The 23902-nt window shown below is 42.7% G+C and overlaps 1 long non-coding RNA gene across 1 annotated transcript; it reads right to left on the bottom strand.

Annotated features, from left to right (window-relative positions):
* Nucleotides 1-20777: 20777 nt before the first annotated feature.
* Nucleotides 20778-23611, bottom strand: LOC129527779 (uncharacterized). Its single transcript, XR_008672845.1, has 2 exons — nucleotides 23364-23611; nucleotides 20778-22889 (listed from the first exon to the last, which is right to left on the bottom strand). It is a non-coding gene; the product is annotated as an uncharacterized lncRNA (long non-coding RNA).
* Between the last annotated feature and the right edge of the window lie 291 nt (nucleotides 23612-23902).

Genomic DNA, 23902 nt, shown 5'->3' with positions numbered 1-23902 from the left:
TGTTTCCATTCAAGGATTCCATTAGAGTCCATTTGATCATTCCGTTAGAGTCCGTTTGATGATGATTCCATTCAAGTCCATTCAATAATTCCATTTGAATCCAATCGATTATTGCTTTCAATTCCATTCGATGATGATTCCATTAGAGTCCATTCGATGATTCCATTCTATTCCATTCGATGATGATTACATTCGCGTCCATTCGGTGATTCCACTCAATTTCATTCAATGATGATTCCTTCAGAGTCCATTTGATGATTACATTCGATTCCATTCGATGATGATTCCATTCGCGTGCATTCAATGATTCCCTTTGATTCCATTCGATGATGATTCCATTCGAGTCCATTCAGTGATTCCATTTGATTCCATTCGATGATGATTCCATTCCAGTCCATTCGATGATTCTGTTCAAATCCATTTGATGATTGCTTTCGGTTATATTCGATGATGATTCCATTCGAGTGCATTCAATGATTCCATTCGATTCCATTTGATGATGATTCCATTCGGGTCCATTGGATGATTCCATTCGATTCCACGCCATGAGGATTCCATTCGAGTTCATTCCATGATTCCATTCGATTCTTTTCTGTGATGATTACTTTCAAGTCCATTCGATGATTCCACTTGATTCCATATGATGATGACTCCATTTGAATCAATTAGATGATTCCGTTCTATTCCATTGGATGATGATTCCATTCGAGTACATTAGATGATTCCATTCGATTCCATTCGATGATGATTCTATTCGTGTCCATTGGAAGACTCCATTCGATTCCATTCGTTGATGATTGCATTCTATTCAATCTGATAATGATTCCATTCACGTCCATTAGATGATTCCTTTCAATTCCATTCGATGATGATTCCATTCTATTCCATTTGATGATGATTCAATTCATGTCCATTCGATGATTCTGATCTACTCCATTCGATGATGATTCAATTCAAGTCCATTCGATGATTCTATTGGACTCCATTCAATGATTGCTTTCGATTCCATTCGATGATGATTCCATTTGATTCCATTCGATGATGATTCCATTTGATAACATTCTATGATTCCATTTGATTCCATTTGATGTTGATGCCATTCGATTCCATTTGATGGTTCTAATCGATTCCATTAGATGATGATTCCATTCGATCCCATTCATTGATGATTCCATTTGATAACATTCTATGATTCCATTCGATTCCATTCGATGTTGATTCCATTCAATTCCATTTGATGGTTCTATTTGATTCCATTTGATGATGTTTCCATTCAATGCCATTTGATGATTCCATTTGATTACATTTCATGATGATTCCATTCAATTCCATGCGATGATTCCATTCGATTCCATTCGATGATGATTCCATTCCAGTCCATTCTATGACTCCTTCCGATTTTATTCAATTATGATTCCATCCGAGTCCATTCAATGGTGATTCCATTCGATTCCATTTGATGATTCTGTTCGATTCCATTCGATGATGATTGCATTCGATTCCATTCGATGATTCCATTCAATTCCATTCAAAGATGATTCCATTCGATTCCATCCGATAATTCCATTCAATTCCATTCAGTGATTCCAATGGATTCCATTTGATGATGATTCCTTTCAAATCCATTTGATGATTCCTTTCGATTCCATTCGATGATGATTCCATGCGAGTCCATTCAATGGTGATTCCATTCGTTTCCATTCAGTGGTTCTATTCGATTCCATTCGATGATGATTGCATTCGATTCCAATCGATGATTCCATTCGATTTCATTCAAAGATGATTCCATTCGATTCCATCCGACAATTCCATTCCATTTCATTCGATGATTCCAGTGGATTCCATTTGATGATGATTCCATTCGAGTCCATTCAATGATTCCATTCAATTCCATTCGATGATGATTCCATTTGAGTGCATTCGATGATTCCAATCGATTCCATTCGATGATGATTCCCTTTGAGTCCATCCGAAGAATCTATTAGATTCCATTCTATAATGATTCCATTCGAGTCCATTTTTTGATTTGATTCGATTCCTTTTGATGATTCCATTTGATTCCATTCGATGATGATTCCTTTCAATTCCCTTCATTGATGATTACATTAGATTACATTTGATGATGTTTCCATTTGACTCCCTTCGATGATGATTCCATTTGATTTCATTCGATGGTTCCATTCGATTCCATTTGATGATGATTCAATTCGATTCCATTCGAAGATTCCATTTGATGATGATTCCATTCGATGATTCCATTCAATTCCATTTGATGATGAGCCATTCGATTCAATTCCATGATGATTCCATTTGATTCAATTCGATGATGTTTCCATTCGATTCCATTCGATGATGATTCCTTTTGATTCCATTAGATGATGATTCCATTTGACTCCATTTGATGATGATTCCATTTGAGTCCGTTTGATGATGATTCCATTCGATTTCATTAGATGCTTCTATTTGATTCCATTCGATGATGATTCCACCTCATTCCCTTCAATGATTCCGTTTGATTCCATTCAGTGATGATTCCATTCTATTCCATCTGATGATGATTTCATTTGATTCCATTCGATGATGATTCCATTCGAGTCCATTCGATGATTCTACTTGTTTCCACTCGATGATGATTCTATTTGAGTCCATTCAATGATTCCATTGGAGTCCATTCAATGATGATTTCATTTGAGGCCATTCGATGAATACATTCGAGTCCATTTGATGATTTCGTTCGATTCCACTCGATAATGATTGCTTTTGAGTCCATTCAATGATTCCATTCGAGTCCATTCGATAATTACATTCGATTCCATTTAATGATGATTAAATTTGAGGACATTTGAAGTTTCCATTCGAGTCTATTCAGTGATTCCCTGGGATTACAATCGATGAGGACTCCATTTGAGTCCATTTGATGATTCCATTAGGTTCCATTCGATGATGATTCCATTCGAGTTCATTCAAAGATTCCTTTCGAATCTGTTCGATGATTCCATTTGATTCCACTTGATGATGATTCTTTTCGAGTCCATTCGATGATTCCTTTCGAGTGCCTTCAATGATTACATTCAATTCCGTTCGATGATGATTCCATTTGAATCCATTCAGTGATTCCATTCTGTTGCATTCGATGATTCCATTCGTTTTCATTCGATGATGTTTTCATTAGATTCCACTGGAAGATTCCATTCGATGATGATTCCATTCAATTCCATTCGATGATTCCATTCGATTCCATTTGATGATGAGCCATTCGATTCAATTCCATGATGATTCCATTTGATTCAATTCGATGATGTTTCCATTCGATTCCATTCGATGATGATTCCTTTTGATTCCATTAGACGATGATTCCATTTGACTCCATTTGATGATGATTCCATTCGATGATGATTCCATTCAATTTCATTCGATGCTTCTATTTGATTGCATTCAATGATGATTCCATCGAATTCCCTTCAGTGATTCCATTTGACTCCATTCAGTGATGATTCCATTCTATTCCATCTGACAATGATTTCATTTGATTCCATTCGATGATGATTCCATTTGAGTCCATTCAATGATTCTATTCGATTCTGCTCTATGATGATTCTATCTGAGTCCATTAGATGATTCCATTCGAGTCCATTCAATTATTTCTTTCAATTCCATTTGATGATGATTCCATTCAATTCCATTCAATGATTCCATTCCATTCCATTCAATGATGATTCCATTCGAGTTCATGTGATGATTCCATTCGATTCTGTTCGATGATGATTTCATTCAAGGCCATTCGATGATTGCATTCAAGTCCATTCAATGTTTTCATTCGATTCCACTTGATGATGATTTCTTTCGAGTCCATTCGATGATTCTATTCAAGTCCATTCAATAATTCCATTTGATTCCATTTAATGATGATTCAATTTGAGGCCATTTGGCGTTTCCATTCCAGTCCATTCAGTGATTCCCTGTGATTACAATCAATGAGGGCTCCATTCGAGTCCATTCGATGATTCCATTAGGTTCCATTCGATAATGATTCCATTCGAGTCCATTCAAAGATTCCTTTCAAGTCCGTTCAATGATTCCATTCGATTCCACTTGAAGATGATTCCTTTCGAGTCCATTCGATGATTCCTTTCAAGTGCCTTCAATGATTCCATTCAATTCCATTCGATGATGATTCCATTCGAATCCATTCAGTGATTCTATTGTGTTGCATTCGATGATTCCATTTGGTTTCATTTGATGATGATTCCATTCGAGTCCATTTGATGATTCCATTCGATTCCATTCGAGGGTGATTCCTTTAGAGTCCATTCGATGATTCCATTCGATTCCATTCCATGGTGATTCCATTAGATTCAATTCGATGATGATTCCTTTCTATTCCTTTCAATGATGATTCCGTTCATGTCCATTCAATGATTCCTTTTGATTCCATTCGATGGTGATTCCATTCGATTCCATTCGATGATGATTCCATTTGGGTCCATTCGATGATTCCATTCAAGTACATTCGATGATTCCACTGGATTCCATTCGATGATTATTCCTTTGGAGTCCATTCGGTTATTCCTTTAGATTTAACTTGCAGATGATTCCTTTCAATTCCATTCCATGATACCATTTGATTCAATTCGTTGGTGATTCCATTCGATTCCGTTTGATGATTCCATTCAATTCCATTTGATGATGATTCCATTAGATTTCTTTTGATGATTCTCTATGATTCAATTCGATGATGTTTCCATTCATGTCCATTTGATAATTCCATTCTTTTCCATTCGATGATGATTCTATTCGAGTATATTTGATGATTCCATTCGAATCCATTCAATGATGATTCCATTCGAGTCCATTCGATGATTCCATTTGATCCCATTCATTGATGATTCCATTCGATTCCATTCTATGATTCCATTCGATTCCATTCGATGATTCCATTCGAGTACATTCAATGATTCCACTCGATTCCCTTTGATGATTATTCCATTAGAGTCCATTAGGTGATTCCTGTGGATTCCACACGAAGATGACTCCATTCGATTACATTCGATGATACCATTTGATTCCATTCATTGATGATTCCATTAGAGTGCATTCAATGATACCATTAGATTCCATTCGATGATGATTCCATTCGATGATTCCATTTGATTCCACTCAATGATGATTTCATTCGAGTCAATTCGATGATTCCATTGGCCTTCATTTGATGATCATTCCATTCAATGTTTCCATTTGATTCTATTCGATAATGATTCCATTCGATTCCATTCGATGATGATTCCATTGGATCCCATTCGATGATTCCATTTGAATCCATTCAATGATTCTATTCTATTGTATTTGATGATGATTCCATTCAATTCCATTCGATGATGACTGCATTCGATTCCATTCGATGATTCAATTTGATTCCATGTGATGATGATTCCAATCAATTCCATTTGATGATTCCATTCGATTCCATTCGATGATTCCATTCGATTCCATTCGATAATGATTCCATTCGAGTCCATTTGATGTTTCCATTCGAGCCCATTCGATAATTCCACTTGAGTCCAATTGAAGATTCCATTCGTTTCCATTCAATGATTCCTTTAGAGTCCATTCGATCATTCCATTAGAGTCTGTTTGATGATGATTTCATTCGAGTCCATTCGATCGTTCCATTTGAGTCCGTTCAATAATTCCATTAGAATCCATTCGATTATTGCTTTCAATTCCATTCCACGATGATTCCATTCGAGTGAATTTGATGATTCCACTTAATTTCATTCGATGATGATTCCATTTGACTCCATTCAGTGATTCCATTTGATTCCATTTGATGATGATTCCATTCGAGTCCATTCTACGATTCCATTCGATTCCATTCGATGATGATTCCACTTGAGGCCATTTGAAGATTCCATTCGAGTCCCTTCATTGATTCCATCCAATTACATTTGATGGTGATTCCATTCGAGTACATTCGTTGATTCCATTCGATTCCATTCGATGATTCCACTGGAATCCATTCAATTATTCCATTTGAGTCCATTCGATGATTCCATTCAATGATAGTTCAATTCGAGTCCATTCGATGATGATTTCATTCGATTCCATTTGATGATTCCGCTCGATTCCATTTGATGATTCCCTTTGATTCCTTTCGTTGATGATTCCATTCCATTCCATTCAATGATTCCATTTGATTCTATTCCATGATGATTCCTTTTGATTCCATTCTATGATGATTCCATTCAATTCCATTTGATGATGATTCCATTGGATTCCTTTCACAGCTTTCACAGCAAGATGTTTCCAATATTTAGAAATGGGCCTTGTGCATCATGTACTTCATAAGAGCTTGGAAAACTCTCACCCAGGTATTACCAAATGCCAAACATCTCTGCATGCTTGCCATGTTCTCCCCACAGCCAAAATCCATTGTAGGTAAAATGTTGGCCTTGGCTGCTAAGGAAGTAATCTGGGGTTGTCAAGTGTTTCTCGCTCTCTCTGGGTCTATGGCAAAAAGGAGACACTGAAAGGCATTAAGTTTACTGCCACCTTTAGAGGAACTTGTCAAAGAAACACTCTTTGACTTTCCCCACCTGACTGTTATAGTCATATGTGGCCAACACCAACCTGGGTTTTTATAGCAAGTATTACATAATGATCACAATCACCTTCAAGTCCACATTCTAAGTCTTAGCCAGGTTTTACAGAAACTCTGATGGTGTCCCACAGACCTTTAAGTGGCTACAATCAATGAATTTGGAAAATAACTTGAATTTGGCTTGCTCACTGTTTCAACAGAATGCACTGGTGAATCTTGCTCTGTCATTGTATCTCACATGTGTGGCTATCCGTCTTGCTGTGTTAGAAGTCAATGTTCCAGAATGTCGACTTCTACAAGTACCTTTGTATAGAGCAAAGGGGAAACTCTTCAAGGCAAATGGAGTGTATGTTGTATCAGTGGGGGCTCTCTAGTCTTGGATTTCAAACTGTGATGTTTATTGTGCAGAAAGGAGATGGTTCTTTTCTCTATTTTATATTTAATTTTTGTGATACATAGTATTGGTGGGGTACATGACAGGTTTTGATACAGGCATGCAATGTGAAATAAGCACATAATGGAGAATGGGATATCCATCTCCCCAATCATTTATTCTTTGAGTTACAAACAATCCACTTACACTCTTTATGTTGTTTTCAAATATATGATTAAGTTATTATTGACACTACTCACCCAGTTGTGCTATCAAATAGTAAGTTTTATTCATTCTATTTTTTGGTAGCCATGAACGATTCCTACCTCCCCCCACCCTCTCACTACCCTTCCCAACTCTGGTAAACACTCTTCTACTCTCTATGTCCATGAGTTCAATTATTTTGATTTTTAGATTCCAGAAATAAGTGAGAATGTGTGATGTTGGTCTTTTCTGTGCCTGGTTTATTTCACTTAACATAATGATGTTCAGTTCCATTCATGTTGTTGCAAATGACTGGCTTTCATTTTTTATGGCTAAATAGTACTCCATTGTGTATCTGTACCACATTTTCTTTATCCATTCATCTGCTGATGGACACTTAGGTTGCTTCCAAATATGAGTTATCATGAACAGTGCTGCAGCAAACATAAAAGTGCAGATATCTCTTTGATAAAGTGATTTCCTTTCTTTTGGGTATGCACCAAAAATGAGATTGTTCAATGATATGGTTGATATGGCAGATCAATATTTAGTTTTTTGAGCAACCTTCAAACTGTTCAAGGAGATGGGGCTGTTGTGATTATTTCATTGAGATATCCAACTTATGAACATTTGAAAAGAATGCAAATTGCTGGAAAATCAGAGTGAAGAATGCAAAGTGATCAGGCTACAGTGTCATATCATTTTTCATTCTGAGGTGAAAAAGGCAGAGCATTTAATAGTAAATACCTTTCCAGAGTAAAATCTTAGGTGTATTGTTTTAGTGCCACAGTCTTGAATGATGGGCCCCTGGAAGCTCTTGACATCTCTTCTTGAGTGGAGAAAGTGTTAAGCCCCAAAGTAGATGGAGTAGTACATTTTCACCTTTTGACAAGAGGGCAGAAACTTGATAATTCTGAGTGCTATTTAATAGTCTCTGCTTTAATTGAAAATGCAATACAAGCCAACTATGCTGCTGCTAACTCCTTGCTGGACATGTTCTGCTACTATCACAGGAACTGTGGTCTCACTGGACAATCAATTAACTGGAGAGCCTTGAATCTTGAATGACTGCTGAAAAAACATTATCTTCAAAGCATTTTAGCCACCAGAGGAATACTAACTTTTCAAATACCGCACATCCATCAGTATCTTGAATCATGCTTGATTCTGAATAATTCTCAACAAGCCATGTCAAGGGGGCTGTCTGGCTTTGGATTTGAAATGGTGATGTTTATTATAAAGAAAGGAGATTATTTTGTTGTGATTATTTTATTGAGAAATCAAACATCTAAGCAGTTTACAAAAAGCAAGTTGCTGGAAAATCAGAATGAAGAATGCAGAATGATCAGACTACAATATACTGTCAAATTTTATTTCAAGAAATTACAGGAAAACTTTCCCAAGTTCCATCTAACAGAATTTATTTCTGCAAAGAATTCTAAGATAAATTCAATTTTCTGGTAGAGTTTGACTTGGTTTTTACTCATTCTTCATCTTAAGTATCAACAGATGAGCTAGAGAATTCATGAATACAAAACTCAAAGACATTCCAGTATCCACATTGCTTACATAATTTGGCATAGACTCAATGTTAGCTATGACAATTGAAAATAAGCTCTTCTGTGATTTAATGGTTCATATTCCTCCAACCCAACTGCTTGATCCAGATGCAGCTCTGCAGATTTTAAAATTGTTTCTGGAAGAACAATCAACTAAGACTTAAGAGAAGAAAAGAGTGGCCATAATCCACCTGAAATTAAAAAAAAAAAAGACCCCAACTATGCAGCATGCCAAATCAGAATGAAAACAGAGGTACAAGATTATAAACAGAATGCATCAAACTTAAGTTTACCTAAAGTTTATTTTTGTCAGGCAACCTTGATCAATATTAAATTGACATTCTAACTAACAAGTCTTTATATATGTCAGTGAATTTATATATGTTAGTAAACATTCCCTATATTAATTAATTTTATTATCCAAGGCTAAATCTAAAATGTTAAAGTAAAATTAAAAATAAGTCTTCATTGATCAAAAAATAAAGTTTGTTAAATTTAGTACTTTCCCAATGAAATTGGTCATTGTTGGTGTTTTTGTTTGGGGCATCTGCAAAACTCCACTGAAAATAAGTTAGTAGTAATTATTCCTAAAAACCAAAAACTGAAGAATTTTGTCAATTGGTTTCACAAAGAAAAAAGGAAATTTGCTTAATTAGCAGAGAGTATCATCCCTATTATTTTTGTTGTTCTTGGATCAGTGTTCTGAGAGAGATATGATGGCAGTAATTACATAATTAAATATGTAGATTTTTAATTTTTATTATTTATTTATTTATTTGTTTGAGAAACAGTCTTACTCTCTCACCCAGACTGAAGTGCAGTGGCATGATATTGGCTCACTGCAACCTCCGCCTCCTGGGTTCAAGTGATTCTCCTGCCTCACCCTCCTGAGTAGCTGGGATTACAGGCACATGCCACCACACTAGCCTAATTTTTGTATTTTTAGTAGAGAAGAAGTTTCACCATGTTGGCCAAGCTGCTCTCAAACTCCTGACCTCAAGTGATCCTCTCGCCTTGGCCTCCCAGATTATTTTACCTGGCTGATAAAATAATCTGTACAACAAATCTCCATGACATAAGTTTACCTATATAACAAGGTAATAGGAACCTGCACATATACCCCTGACTTAAAAGTTAAAAAAAAAATATTCTGGGCAAAGAAAAAGGAGCACAATTGCTGAATTGTATGCTAAGGGCATGTTTAGTTTTGTAAGGAACTGGCCATATTATTGCCATTTTTTAAAAAGATAGTCCATGGGACCATGTTTGCATAATGAAGCATTGATTTCATGAAGAAATAATAGTGGCACAAAGAAAGATGTGGGCCCGGCGCAGTGGCTCACACCTGTAATCCCAGCACTTTGGGAGTTGAGGCGGGTGGATCACCTGAGGTCAGGAGTTCGAGACCAGCCTGACCAACATGGTGAAAACCTGTCTTTACTAAACATACAAAAATTAGCCAGGCATGGTGGCGGATGCCTGTAATCCCAGCTACTTGTGAGGCTGAGGCAGGAGAATCTTTTGAACCTGGGAGGCAGAGGTTGCAGGGAGCCAAGATCATGCCACTGCACTCCAGCTTGGGTGACAGATTGAGACTTCACCTCAAAAAACAAACAAACAAGCAACAACAACAAACAAAAAAACAAAAGAAAAATGTAATCTCATTATAATATTACCTTACAAATGAGACTGGATGTCTTCTCAATCTCTTATCTATAGTGTATCTTTTTACTGACATGATGAAATAAAGAAGGCTAGAAAGTTACAGACCTGTGCATATTATCTTTAGAGATGGTAGAAAGATGAGACAGTTCTTGCCTCGTGGGATCTAATTTTTGTATGAATTATTGGGCAAGATACCAGGTAAAATCCACATGAGTGAAGGTTCAAAGGACATGGAGAAGATTGTTAGAGATGTTGGGTTTCTGAGGAAAGGGTTTTATCAGCCAAATGTGAACTTACTAAGTTCTGGACAGTGTTTACAGCCAATCTGGTGTGTAGCTACTTTTGAATTTGTGTTGATACCACCTGGCTACTTTTCTACATTGTATCTGGCTCAGCTGAGTGACATCATTGAAGAAACATAGTGTGGGGCTCATCCAGGTATGGGATTGTGCCAGAAAAAGCACAGCAGTAAATCAGGGAGTTAAAGGTACTCATAAGAAAGTGACTCTCTCAAGTGGGTGAAGTGAAGAAGACCAGCTGTGTTTTTTGTGTTTGGTATTTGGGGAAAGGACGTGTGTGTTTTGATGGGTCAGTGTGTCATTTGTTTATTCTTTTAAGAGATCAAATAATGGGGTTGATGGATTATGGTTCTGGACAAGGTGGAAGAACTCTTAAAGTAGAAGTATTTGTGCAAGTGATTTGACAGGATAGGATGGTGCAGTCAGTCTGTTTACCCAGAAATCAAGAGAATCTGCAGTAGATCAGGATGGGGATGGTGTCACACACCTGTAGGCCCAGCCTGTAGTCCCAGATACTGGGGAGGCCAAAGTGGAGAATCCCTTGAGGCCAGAAGTTTGAGGCCGTAGTGTGCAAGGATCGTGCCTGTGAATAGCTGCTGCACTCCAGCCTGGGCAACAGGGTGAAAACACGGCTATAAAAATGTACATACATAATAGCTCAGACTCAGGTCTTTAAAAAAAAAAGAGAAAAAGGAAGTCCTCATAGCAACTGGTAGCTTAGTGGTAACAGAATTGTCCCAGAATAGGGACTCATCTGCCTTTAGCCCAGTCAGCTATTGCTCTGGCATGGTCCGTGCCCCACCCCAGCCCCATGTCCACACCCACATCTTTTCTGCCCTCAGGCAGAGTCACAGTGGAAAGGCCCGTGAAGAGGGGTATATAGGAGTGCAGTCCCAGAATGAGTCTCATCTCATCCTCAAATATCTTGCCACTGTGTCCACTTTGCCCAAGACATCAATTCAATGCTACGCCTGTATGATTTCCTGGGGACAAGGGGCTTAGTTCGGTCTTTAAAATGAAACCCCTTGCCTTTCTCCCCGGATCCACTGGCCAGGTCGATGCATTCAAATACACTTGATTCAACTGTTTATTCCAATGCAGAAAGCTTTTCAGAAGTTGGAGCTTTTGACATGGCCTTGAGCTTCTTTTCATTAAAGGGCTTCTTCAACACATCCACTGTTACATTGTGACTTCCAAACTGAAGGAGCATGTCTGAGACACTTGTCCATCTGAGGCAAAAATAATTCTCTATTTTTTTAACCAAGGAAATCCCACTAAACCATTTGTCAGTTATTGGCTTGGAGGCTGATGTCTCACTTTATGTCATCCTTGGGCATAGCTGAGTGAAGGGGGTTGCTACACAGATTATGTTGGTGTCTTTGAGCTCATATTTCAAAAGAAGGAGTAATGAGGATCAAGGCCTAGCAATGGGTGGCTGTAACCTACCAACCCTGGGTTATGGGCAAACCCCCTCCCATTGTGGAGGATTTTGTGTGTGTGTGTGTGTGAGAGAGAGAGACAGTCTCTCTCTGTCATCCAGGCTGGAGTGCAGTGGTGCAATCTTGGCTCACTACAACTTCTGCCTCCCGGGTTCAAGTGATTCTCCTGCCTCAGCCTCCTGAGTAGCTTGGATTATAGACGTGCACCAGCATGCCCAGCTAATTTTTGTATTTTTAATAGAGACGGGGTTTTGCCATGTTAGCCAGGCTCATCTCGAACTCCTGACCTCAGGTGACCTGCTTGCCTCGGCCTCCCAAAGTCCTGGGATTACAGGCGTGAGCCACCCCACCTGGCCCCATTGTGCAAGTTTTTATCATTCATCTTTAAGGTCCATTCTCCCGCCAGTTTCCCAGGAGAAATCTTCAGTCTAATTCCACATATCCGTGGCCAAGGCCTGTTGGAAGTTGAAACCATCTTTGTAGAATTATAAGTCATGAGATCAATCTAACATAACTGACTCCATCTTGCTTCTAACCTCACAGGTTAAATCTTTTTTTTGCTTATTCTATCATGGAGGCCAAGATAACCATGAGAAGAATTTACTGTATAAACTTTGAAGCAAAGAAAGCTGACCTCCTCCTCATTCAGAGATCGAAGATGCATTCACAAGACAAGTTGAGAATTATGGTAGGGTGTGAAGTTTGTAAAGAGCAGGGATGGTTAAACCGTGCCTGCCATTGCTTAGCTTGTTTTCTATAAGTTATTTACTGCCCCAGGGTCATGTAACTGGGGGTCACCAGATTTGTGATTTCCCCAACCATGCCTATAGATAACATCACAGTTGTGAGACCTAAAGGACTGGTCTTTGAGATACTTTTATGATTTAGTGTTTCAGCAGACCAAGAGATGCCACCTGGTCCTAAGACCCCCTCCCAGGAACTGACTTTGTGGAGACAGTTTTAGACACCTCCATGATTTCATCCCCAGCTGAAAAAGTACAGATGCTCCTATGACTTGTGTAAGTTTCTGGATGTAGCCTCAAACCTTGGCTCAATAAACCTCTGCTGATGAGACCTTCGCCTCAGTCATTTTTGTTGGGAACATGCGCTAATCTACCCTTATTTTTCTCCATAAAACTTATTACCTCCTGATATGCTCCATTCTATATTTAATTGTACTGTGGAGTTTCATCCTTTTCTCCCTAAAATGTCAGCCACATGAAGACAGGGACTTCCTTTGTCTTTATTACTCTGTCTGCGATGCAAAGGCATTTCTGGTGATGCTGTCTCTGTCGTTGATCTCATGTGACTCCCCCACCCCTTCCAGTTACTTGCAGTGTCATTTGCTGCTTCCCTTGCACTGTGACACTGACAAGTTTGTGCTCATTGCCTAACGGGGAGACATAACTGGTGACTAAATGTATGAATGATAGGAACCCTGGCTTAATTTTGGGGGAGAGAAGCCCCCTGTAGCTTTTTTTAGCTTTCCACTAAAAAGTGTTTTTGATGAATTTGAGACAGGTTGAGGAGTAGCAACATGGAGTTCTCCAGTGTTGTCCTAGGGGATCTATTACTCATCAAAAATCTCTCCCTACATTACTCATGTAGTAAAAGAAAACAATTTCTGTGGAACTTGTCAATTTTTTTTAGAAAATATCCATGATTATATAAAAATATGAATATATGAATATTAAATTATAAAAATTTCTACCTAAGCATACCAGTTAACTCTATCCCCCCTCAAAAAAGCTATTTTTTTTTGAGACTGAGTGGAGTCTTGCTCTGTTGCCCAGGCTGGAGTGCAGTGGCAAGATCTCGGCTCACTGCAATCTCTGCCTCCTGGGTTCAACCGATTCTCCTGCCTCAGCCTCCCAAGTAGCTGGGATTACAGACATGTGCCACCACACCCAGCTAACGTTTGTATATTTAGTACAGATGGGGTTTCACCATGTAGGCCAGGCTGGTCTCAACCTCCTGACCTGAAGTGATCCGCCCGCCTCAGCCTCCCAAAATGCTGGAATTACAGGCGTGAGCCACTGTGCCCAGCCTTCTTTTGTTTTTTAATGTATACATACTTAAGAAAAAATGTGGCTTTAATTTATGACTTATAGCTATTGGGAATATAACTCTAGAAAAAAATATTGCTAGAGAGTACTGAAAAACTTTACTGATAAAGTGCATATATTTTCAAAGTATAATTAGTATGTAGAGAATAAAATATCAGTTATTCACTTACAATAACATATAAATGATACAGTGAATTGTTTTGAGAAATGTAGTTCGATAGTGTTTCAATTAGAAGAAAAGATGAAGTGCTCAAGTACAGTAGTTCTTCCACTGCAAAAGGAAATCTGAACTTTTTGTGAAGAGAAAGTAATGTAACCAAGTCCAACCCGAACTCATTCTGCTCCTGCCCACCAGCCAATATGTCAGGAGACAAGGAGTTGGGGCAAGGAAGGTGACTTGACTTTGAAGATCCAGAAAATGAAGAAGATGGTGGACTAATGTTCTAAAGAAGCAAGTTAAGTTAGTACAAATGTCAGGCTCTTTTTATGTAAAGGGCTGGCAAAGGGGAGGGGGTTGAGATCCAGAGGGGGCTAAGGACCACAGACATCTGGGAGCCAGCGAGGGTCTGAGGAGGTTGGGAACTTCCTTGTCCTTGGCCAGGTCACAATGTTCCTGTAAATCTCCACCAAAACATAGTTGTTTATATACTTCCCCTTTAACCTCAGAGTTAGTTTCAAAAACTATATGATTGCTGCTTTTCATTTTATCTCAGTGCTGTAAAATTATCCTCACCTATGTACAGGAATAGAAGAAGGTGCCTTAAACGGAAATGAAGCTACTTATGTGAATTATTTTGCTGTTTCACTGTTACATTAAGTCCCATATTTCTTGGTGTGTTTCAGAATCTCCAATATTATTTTAATGTATAAGAATCAACTATGAAGGAGCTGACTGCTGTGTCCAGCATGTGACAGTGGAGGAATTCCGGCCCAGCAGAAAGCTCCCCTAGATCCACTGGCCTTAGTGACCCTCAGATGCAGGTGATGTCAGTGAACACAGCCTGGCAGATTGGGAGGCATTGGTGGAGAGGAGGGAACAATGCTGCTTTAAGGTCCAGGCTCACTGCTGGGGAATAAGTCAGCAGGGCTCAGCTCAGGCTATTTCTCCACTGTGGCATAAACAGGAGACGGAAAAAAACAGAGTAGTGCTTTGCCATGCCTTTATTAATGACTTTTCTCCTGGGTAGCCTCAGGCATAGCCTTCAGCAGCACAGTGAGTTGAAAGGGCCTCCACTGGGCATGGTGGCTCATGCCTGTAATCCCAGCACTTTGGGAAGTGGAGGTGGGCGGTTCACAAGGTCAGGAGTTCGAGACCAGCCTGGCCAACATGGAGAAACCCCGTCTCTACTAAAAATACAAAAAATTAGCCATGCATGGTGGCAGGTGCCTGTAATCCCAGCTACTCGGGAGGCTGAGGCAGGAGAATCACTTGAACCCGGGGCATAGGTTGCAGTGAGCCGTGATCGTGCCACTGCCCTCCAGCATGGGTGACAGAGTGAGACTTTGTCTCAAACGAACAAACAAAAAAGGGTCTCTTTTGGAACATCTTTTTATTTTGAAAAATGATATATCAAAATTAAATTTGTTTTACTGTTGATTTTATTATAAAGTTGGAATCTCAGAAAATGTGCAAAAAGTGCATACATGAAAGGGTGGAACCTCTGTAAATCCTGGCAGATACAGGTCACCCTGTGGAAACACTGGGGTCCGGCACTGTGCTCTTGTCTTTTCACCTGCATTTGTGGCCCTGCGGGGAGATTCTCAGGACTAGCATTGCTACGTGCTTCTTTTCTGTATTTTATTTATTTATTTAATTATTTGAGGCGGAGTCTCGCTCTGTCGTCCAGGCCGGAGTGCAGTGGCACAATCTCGGTTTACTGCAACCTCCGCCTCCCAGGTTCAAGCAATTCTCCTGCCTTAGCCTCCTGGGTAGCTGAAATTACAGGCACGTGCCACCATGCCCGGCTAATTTTTTTAAAATGTATTTTTAGTAGAGACAGGGTTCCACCATGCTGGCCAGGTTGGTCTCAAATTTCTAACCTCGTGATCTGCCCGCCTCAGCCTCCCAAAGTGTCGAGATTACAGGTGTGAGCCACCGCACACAGCCCCTTTTCTGTATTTTAAATGTTAATAGATATTGTCTGGTTGCCAACTCCTAAATGTGAAAACACTTTATAATCCTAACATGGAATGTATTAGAATTCTGTCCTTATTCATCATCACGTTAAATATTTATTCATTTAAATTTTTATCAGTCTAAGCAGTTTAAATGAGATATGTTTTCCTTGGTTCACCATTGTTGAAATGCCTTTCCTTTTCATGCTAAAGAAAAATTGATATTTCTCTATATCGATGCCTATATATCTACACATGTCTATAGAGATATATCTAACTGAGCACTTCTCCAAGATTAATATAATTGTGCTACACCTGTTTTCAAAGGTTTAGGATCATAAAATAATTTTTTTCAAAAGCATTTCCTTTCTAAAGTATTTTACTTAACCCATATAACATACTAAGAAGTAAAATTTATGGTTTAATTTTCTTTTCTTATGGAACACCAGATATTGCTGCATTCTTTCTTTTTTTCATATATGTATATATGACAAGAAAGAAAACATAAGAGTGAATATTTTTAAATACTTATAATGTGAAACGCATATGGGACACATCCGTGGAAAACATATAAACTGGAGATAAACAAATCACAGGATTAAAACGGGTCATTAATGATGGACAAGGGACTGGATATAATATTTAATCATATGACTAATTATAAGTTCAAAATAAAACACAACTCCGAGCCAGGGATAGATTCCAGTGTGGGGGGGATTTAACTTCAGTGAGAATAGGATCTTTTATTTCAGAAATGGGGCTGGGCGCAGTGGCTTACACCTGTAACCCCAGCACTTTGAAAGGTCAAGGCGGGAGCATCGCTTGAGCCCAGGAGTTTGAGACCAGCCTCGGTAACATAAGGAGACCCCATCCCTACAAAAAATAAAATAAAAAATAATTAGCCGGGCGTGGTGGCGGGTGCCTGTAATCCCAGCTACTCAGGAGGCTGTGGCAGGAGAATCGCTTGAACCTGGGAGGCGGAGGTTGCAGTGAGTGAGCCGAGATCCCGCCACTGCACTGCAGCCTGGGCGACAGGGTGAGACCCTGTCAAAATAAACAAAAAACGTACAAGACAATCCACAGAATTGGAGAGAATAGTTTTTGAAAAGCTCGTTAAGTTTAAAACTCTAAGTGTGGAATAAATAAAGTCGGGCAAGCGCGGACAGGCGCCGGCCGACTGGAAGGGAACTCGACCCGGCGTCCTCGGGGCTGTGAACGGGCCTGGCGGAGCCTCCAGCAGCCCAGCGCGCTCCGCAGTCAGCGGCGCGGGGCGTCTGAGAACCCGGCAGAAGCTCCGGCGCGGCGGGGACACGCCTGGAGTCCCGAGAGTGAAGAACCAAGAGGGGGCCCGGAGCCAGGACGCCGGGAGGAGCAGGGGAAGAGCGCGTGGTCTGGCGGGGCAGGGCCCGATCCGGAGCGCCGAGGTTCCCAGGACGGCGGCAGCCTCGCCACAGCCCGCAGCAGCCGGGGGCCTAGGCCTGGGTGGCCGCCGGGAGCCGCAGCCCCGCTCTCCAGGCAGCGCGGCCCCTCGCGACTGCAGCGCCGCCGGCAGGACCGCGCTCCCTCAGGACCGGGCTGCCCAGCAGCCGATCCGCGTGGCGGGAAGTGCAGGCCGGGGGCGCACGGGAGACCCAGGGACGGCGGCCGAGAGCGTGGATGCCTCGGAGCCCGGGCGCCCCACTGGTCCTCAGCGCCTCTGTTCTTTAAACCCTGCCACATCCTGAGACCCTGTCCCTGCTCCGGCTGCTTTTGCCGACGGAAGCCGTCTCCTGCCGCCTCCGAGCTCCTTCCCGGGAGGCTTCCCCTTGGCCTTGGCCGACAGCTTGGGTGTCTCTCCTGATGGAGGGGCCTGGGCCTCTCGGGGGCTGGAACGGGAGACACGCCCCGGCCTCGACGCCTCCCTTCTCCCCTCACATCCTCCCGCCCAGCTTCTCACACACCCGCACCTCCTGTGGTTGGGGGAGGCGGAGACTCCAGGACCCCCAGGCAGGGGCTCCACGCAGTCCCCACAGTGGGAGCCACTCCTTGTCCCTGGGATGAGGACGGGGCTCCGCCTTGTGTAGGAACCGGTGCGAGGGGCTCTGCCTCTCTTTCTCAAAGAGGGGGCTGCTGTTCCACCAGGGTCTCCCTCTCCACCTTCTCCCTCCTCCAGGGCGACGATAGGAGCGGGGCGAACGCTCCCTCCCCTCCCCGTGCGTTCCTCGCATCCAGTGATTCTGCCTCTTGCCCACGCAGGCCTGCAGTGAACAAAGGGCGCCCCAGGAAGCACGATTTGGGTCAAGTTCGCCTTTCTTAATTGTAGGACAGCCGCAGGAAAGAGGAGAACGGGGAGTTGCAGCTCCCCCAACTCCAGGGATCTGCGTTAGGTGGGCCGCCCCTCCCTGCTCCTGCTGGGAAGATGCCATGGGCCTTCCATGGCCTCCTCTCCCCAGCTCAATGCCAAGTGGACTTGCAGATGCACAAAGCCGGCAGGGGCCACTATGTCTGCAAGACCTGGCGTGCAGAGGCAGGAGCATGAGCGTCTGCGGGTGTCTGACACGCGAGTGTGAGAGATGGGGCAGGCGGCATGTCCGCAGGTGTCTCTGGGCCTGTGTGCAGTTGGGGGTTTGTGGGCCTGTGCAGAGCCCTCTTCCCCTGATAATTTCCTCAAAACCCACAGTGAGAGGAGAGGGCCCTGGGGGAAGAGAAGTTCCTTCCCTTGTCTTTGAAATGAATTCCTCCTTCCCGAATCTCTGAGTGGAGAAAGCCCAGCCATCTGCCTTTGCAGTGTGCAGAGCAGAAGGTAAGGGGCTGGTGTAGCCTAGGTGGGGGCCGCCCTTGAGTCTGCAGCTCACTGTGGGTAAGGGCTGGGGGAAGGCTCTGTCACTCCAGGCTTATTTTCTTCTCCCATCTGTGTCTGGGGCTGCAGAATAGGGTACCAGAAGGACCCCGTTTCACCCACATTGTGTGTATCTCACCATGGGGGCTCTCCCTGCAGGTCTCCCCCTCACATAAAACCCTTCTGAAACAAGAAAGAGGGTCCCCGGGCTACAAAACTGAAAGCACAGCCTCCAGGATGCGAAGGGGAATGATGGTGCTGTGTTCAAGTTCCTTCTCTCTGCTGGTTGGTGGCTGTGACAACTCTGGCCTGACTTTATTCATCTCTGTTTTTTCTTGCCACCCTTCTGTCTCCCTCCCATCTTCACCCTGAGTCCAAACGGGCCCTCCTGTTGACCTCCTGTCCCTTTGCACAATTGTAACCCGCAGGCGAGGGACAGGGCCTGTTCAGTCATTAGTTATCATGAGTGTTTTGTCAACTGTTTGTTAATGTATTTGGGGATATTTGCTCCAAATCAGAGGTTGAGGAAATGACTAAATAACGGCAAGGAGCCCCTGCCTGACCAATCCTTTTCCTTTTGGCCCCAGCTTAGGTGGAAGTGGGTAGAATATCTTATATTGGGCAGTTTGGGGGCTGGGGAGGCAGAGAATCTCTTGGGGAAGTGATCTTGGGAGTCTTGGGGGTGGTGCTGGTGCATTCTGTTTCCTCTTGCTCTCAAAGTACAATGTGGATTTGGGGACCAAAGGTCAGGGACACATCCCATTAGAAGACCTGCATTTGGGAGAATGGTGAGTGGTGGGAGGAGGGCCCAGAGCAGCAGGAAACAGCCTGTCGTAGCTCAGCTTAGTTTTCCTTCCCAGACAAGGGGAGCCAGCCATGGAATCTTGCTGCAGGGCCTCCTCCTTCTACTCTTTCTGTCCTCAAAGTAGGGGCCATTTTCTTACACATCCCCAGAGAGAGGAGGGACCTTCGCACTGGTGCTGAGGGGCCCAGGGCTGCTGGGCATCTTTGTTCCTTACCAGAGCCATCCATCCGTAGAAAAGCACAGAGCCCTGAAAGCTGGCCTGGGCCTCTGGTCTTCTCTACAGTTCCCAGAGGTCTTTCAGCCAGTCTACTCCCAGGAAGGAAGATGCCTGGAAGCTACAATGTGAATATAACTTTTGTGGACCAATAATAAAACGCAGGGAGCCCAAGGGTGAGAAGAGTGAACTCTCCCAACACTGCTTCCTGTTTCCTCCCCTTCATGTTCCTCCAGGGAAAACTACTTTATTGCTGAATTTTTGCCTTTCCCCCCTCACATATGCACTTTTGGGCCTTTTCTTGTAGCTGGAAAAATCAAAATCCCACCCCACAAACCAGTATTTAAAAAGAAACAGAAATGACCATGTGAAATGTGCCTCTGTGCACATCATCGGTGTGTGTGTGTGTGTGTGTAGCCACTCATTCATCTCTTTATATGGGGTATTGTCTTATTTCAGTCTGTTTTGATTTCCCCCTTGAGGGCTTTGCTCGGGATCAGACCTTTCTGTCCTGTTATGATTCTGAACACTTGATTTGAACCACAAGTGAATCTTTCTCCTGGTGACTCAAATAAAAATATAATTTAAAAAATAAAAAATAAAGTATAATACAACTAGTATATAGGGAATAAGATAGAAATTGTTTACTTAAAAGATTAATATATAAATAATATTTAAAAGCATTGTCTTCAGAAATAGTTTGATAATCTTTCCATTTGAATAAAAGATGAGACTGTCATGTACAGCATCTCTTTCACTACTAATAGAAAAGAATGCAAACTTTCTGTGAAGAGAAGTAGACACCACATCAAAGAAAAGATAGATGTGTTACTAATTCAAGGCTACATGGAGATTTTGTTGTTTTTGTTTTTGTTTTTTTCTGAGATGGAGTTTCACTTTTGTTGCCCAGGCTGGAGTGCAATGGCTTGATCTTGGCTCACCGCAACCTCTACCTCCCAGGTTCAAGTGATTCCCCTACCTCAGCCTCCCAAGAAGCTGGGATTACAGGCATGCACCACCATGCCCATCTAATATTTTGTATTTTTAGTAGAGATGGGGTTTCCCCATGTTGGTCAGGCTGGTCTCGAACTCCCGACTTCAGATGATCCACCTGCCTCGGCCTCCCAAAGTGCTGGGATTACAGGCGTGAGCCACTGCGCCTGGCCAGATGGTTTTTTTAAAAAATACAATTCAGTCAGTCCTCATTGAAATATAAACAACTGGAAATGTAATGCTTAACTCATTTAAAACTGATTTTTAAAAAAATGTCTCTTTATATTTTTAAGATTTAGGGGCTGGGAGTGGTGGCTCACGCCTGTAATCCCACCACTTTGGGAGGCCGAGTCAGGTAGATCATGAGGTCAGGAGTTCAAGGCCAGCCTGGCCAAGATGGTGAAATCCCGTCTCTACTAAAAAATACAAAAAAAAAAAAAAATTAGCTGGGCATGGTGGCGGGCGCCTGTAATCCTCGCTACTGGGGAGGCTGAAGCAGAGAATTGCTTGAACCTGGGAGGCAGGGGTTCCAGTGAGCCGAGATCACGCCACTGCACTGCAGAAACAAAAAACAAAAACAGAAACAAAAAAACCCAAAATGATTTAGGTATACTTTCAAATCTATTTTAATTTAAAAAAGCTATGAAAAGATTTACATGGCCATTACTTATATTGTTTAAAAAACTTTAAAATTAGACCATATAAGCTATGGATTTGTACCTAAATTTAGAATATAAGTATGCAAAATTACTGTAGATTATTTATTTATTTATTTTTGCTTACCCTACCTGGACTGAGACTGTAGATACTTTATTTGGTGAATATAGAATATGCCAATAAGAAAACCAAGTCATCCTAGCCAGATTTGATGGCTGATGCCTGTAATCCCAGCACTTTGGGAGGCCGAGGTGGGCAGACTGCTGGAGCCCAGGAGTTCAGGACCAGCCTGGGCAAGACAGCAAAACCTCATCTCTACAAAATTTACAAAAAGCCGGATATGGTGGTGCATGCGTGTAGCCACAGCTACTTGGGAAACTGAGGTTGGAGGACCCTTGACCCTGGGAAGTCGAGGCTGCAGTGAGCTGTGATCTCCCTCTTGCACTCCAGCCTGGGTGACAGAGTGAGACTCTGTCTCAAAAAAAGAAATATCGTCATCTAAAACATCAAAGATTAAATGAGACGACTACATTCACTGAGTACATTATTCTATACCCTTGTAAATGTCTCATAAGTAAATTAACTTAGAAAAATATGTTCTATCAGATGACATTTTGATGATTTATGATGACAATAATCACGAAATGGATTTCCAAGCAGTTTCTCCGTGATGGACTCAAAAGTGTTCTCTGTGGAAGACACTGAGCCAGACCAAGAAGCATCCAGGCCCGTCAGAAACATGGCAGACAGACCAAGAGGGAGGACAGTGTAGAGGTCAGAGCCCAGGCGGGATACAGCACAATGCCACCGCCATGGGCTTCCGGGAAGGAGTGCCAAACGGGTGACTTGGCCAGAAAGGCCAGCGTTGGAGTGACAGAGATCCTTGCCACGTCCCGTTCTCGACTTCTTCTCCAAGCCTGTGTCACTGTCACGGTGGGGCTCCATTTCTCAATGGGAAGAGAGGGTGGGAGGAGTTAGAACCATCTTCTTGGAGGTCGGTCTGCACCTCTCCTGCAGAAGGACAATGAGCTCCGGTGATGCTTTTTAAAATACTATCCTTGGGTGTGGTGCGGCCGTCTTGATCCTAGAAAAGAGGCCTCTCAGGATGGGGAGTAGATTTCAACCCCTGCGGGTCCATCGCAGCTACCCGCATTGCCAAGGCCTTCACAAACCCAAACTGGAACCGCCGGGAAAAAGACCAACAACTGGTCAGACGTCCCAGGCAGAGACACAGAAAGAGTCTCACCAAATAGAGACCGACATGCAAGAAACAGCCCTCCAGCGCACAGGGCACATTCATCCCAAAACACACACGCACACGGGCACACACAGCCACAGAGGGAGAGAGGAGAGAGAGAGGAAGGAGCGAAAGAAAGACATACACACACAGACATACAGCAGCGGCACAGAAACACCCAACCCCAGGTAGCCCTTGAGGCTGCCGGGTTCTGCTCTCCGCGAGAACGACAATCGGGTAAGAGAGCAGCCCACAGGCATACTGCAGGCCTGTCCTGTAGATCAGAGGGGGCGCGAGTTGCGGGGAGACTCGCCCACACACCGTCTGGGCAGGCTGAGGCTGGGATCCCGCGCTGCTCTCCTGGGACTCCGCCTGAAGTTTCTTCATCCTGGTCGGCCCTCCGCGACTCCTGGCGTCCGGAGACCATCCCTCTCTAGTTCCTGGAGACGTCAGGGTGGAGTCGCGACACCGACGCACTGCCACGAAGGGGTCCTGCTTTGCCACGCCTCAGGGACCCATCACCAGGCGGACCGTGAAAGTCTCTGTGACTCAAGAATCAGCTCAGGCCTCGCACATGCGCATTGGCTGCGCCGACTTAAGCTCTGCTCCTGTCAGTCAGTCTGGGGCCTCTTTAAAAAATGGCGGTGGCCTGGCGGTAGCAGCAAGACTGCAATGGCTAGGGTCGGGGAAGCGGGGGGGGGGCGGGTAGAGGGAGGTGTGGGAGAGTGGGCTGCAGGCAACCCAGAGCCAGACATTCCCCTAGGAGTCCTGTCCTCCTTGAGCTGTCTAGGATAATACATGTAATTATGAATTTATATCAGACTTGACAAGCCCCTTCATTTTATTTTTAATATGATTGT

This window comes from Gorilla gorilla, chromosome 18 (genome assembly GCF_029281585.2).
Source record: "Gorilla gorilla gorilla isolate KB3781 chromosome 18, NHGRI_mGorGor1-v2.1_pri, whole genome shotgun sequence".
NCBI lineage: Eukaryota > Metazoa > Chordata > Mammalia > Primates > Hominidae > Gorilla > Gorilla gorilla.
Note: the sequence above shows the minus strand (reverse complement) of the source record. Positions and strands in the feature narration are given on the sequence as shown.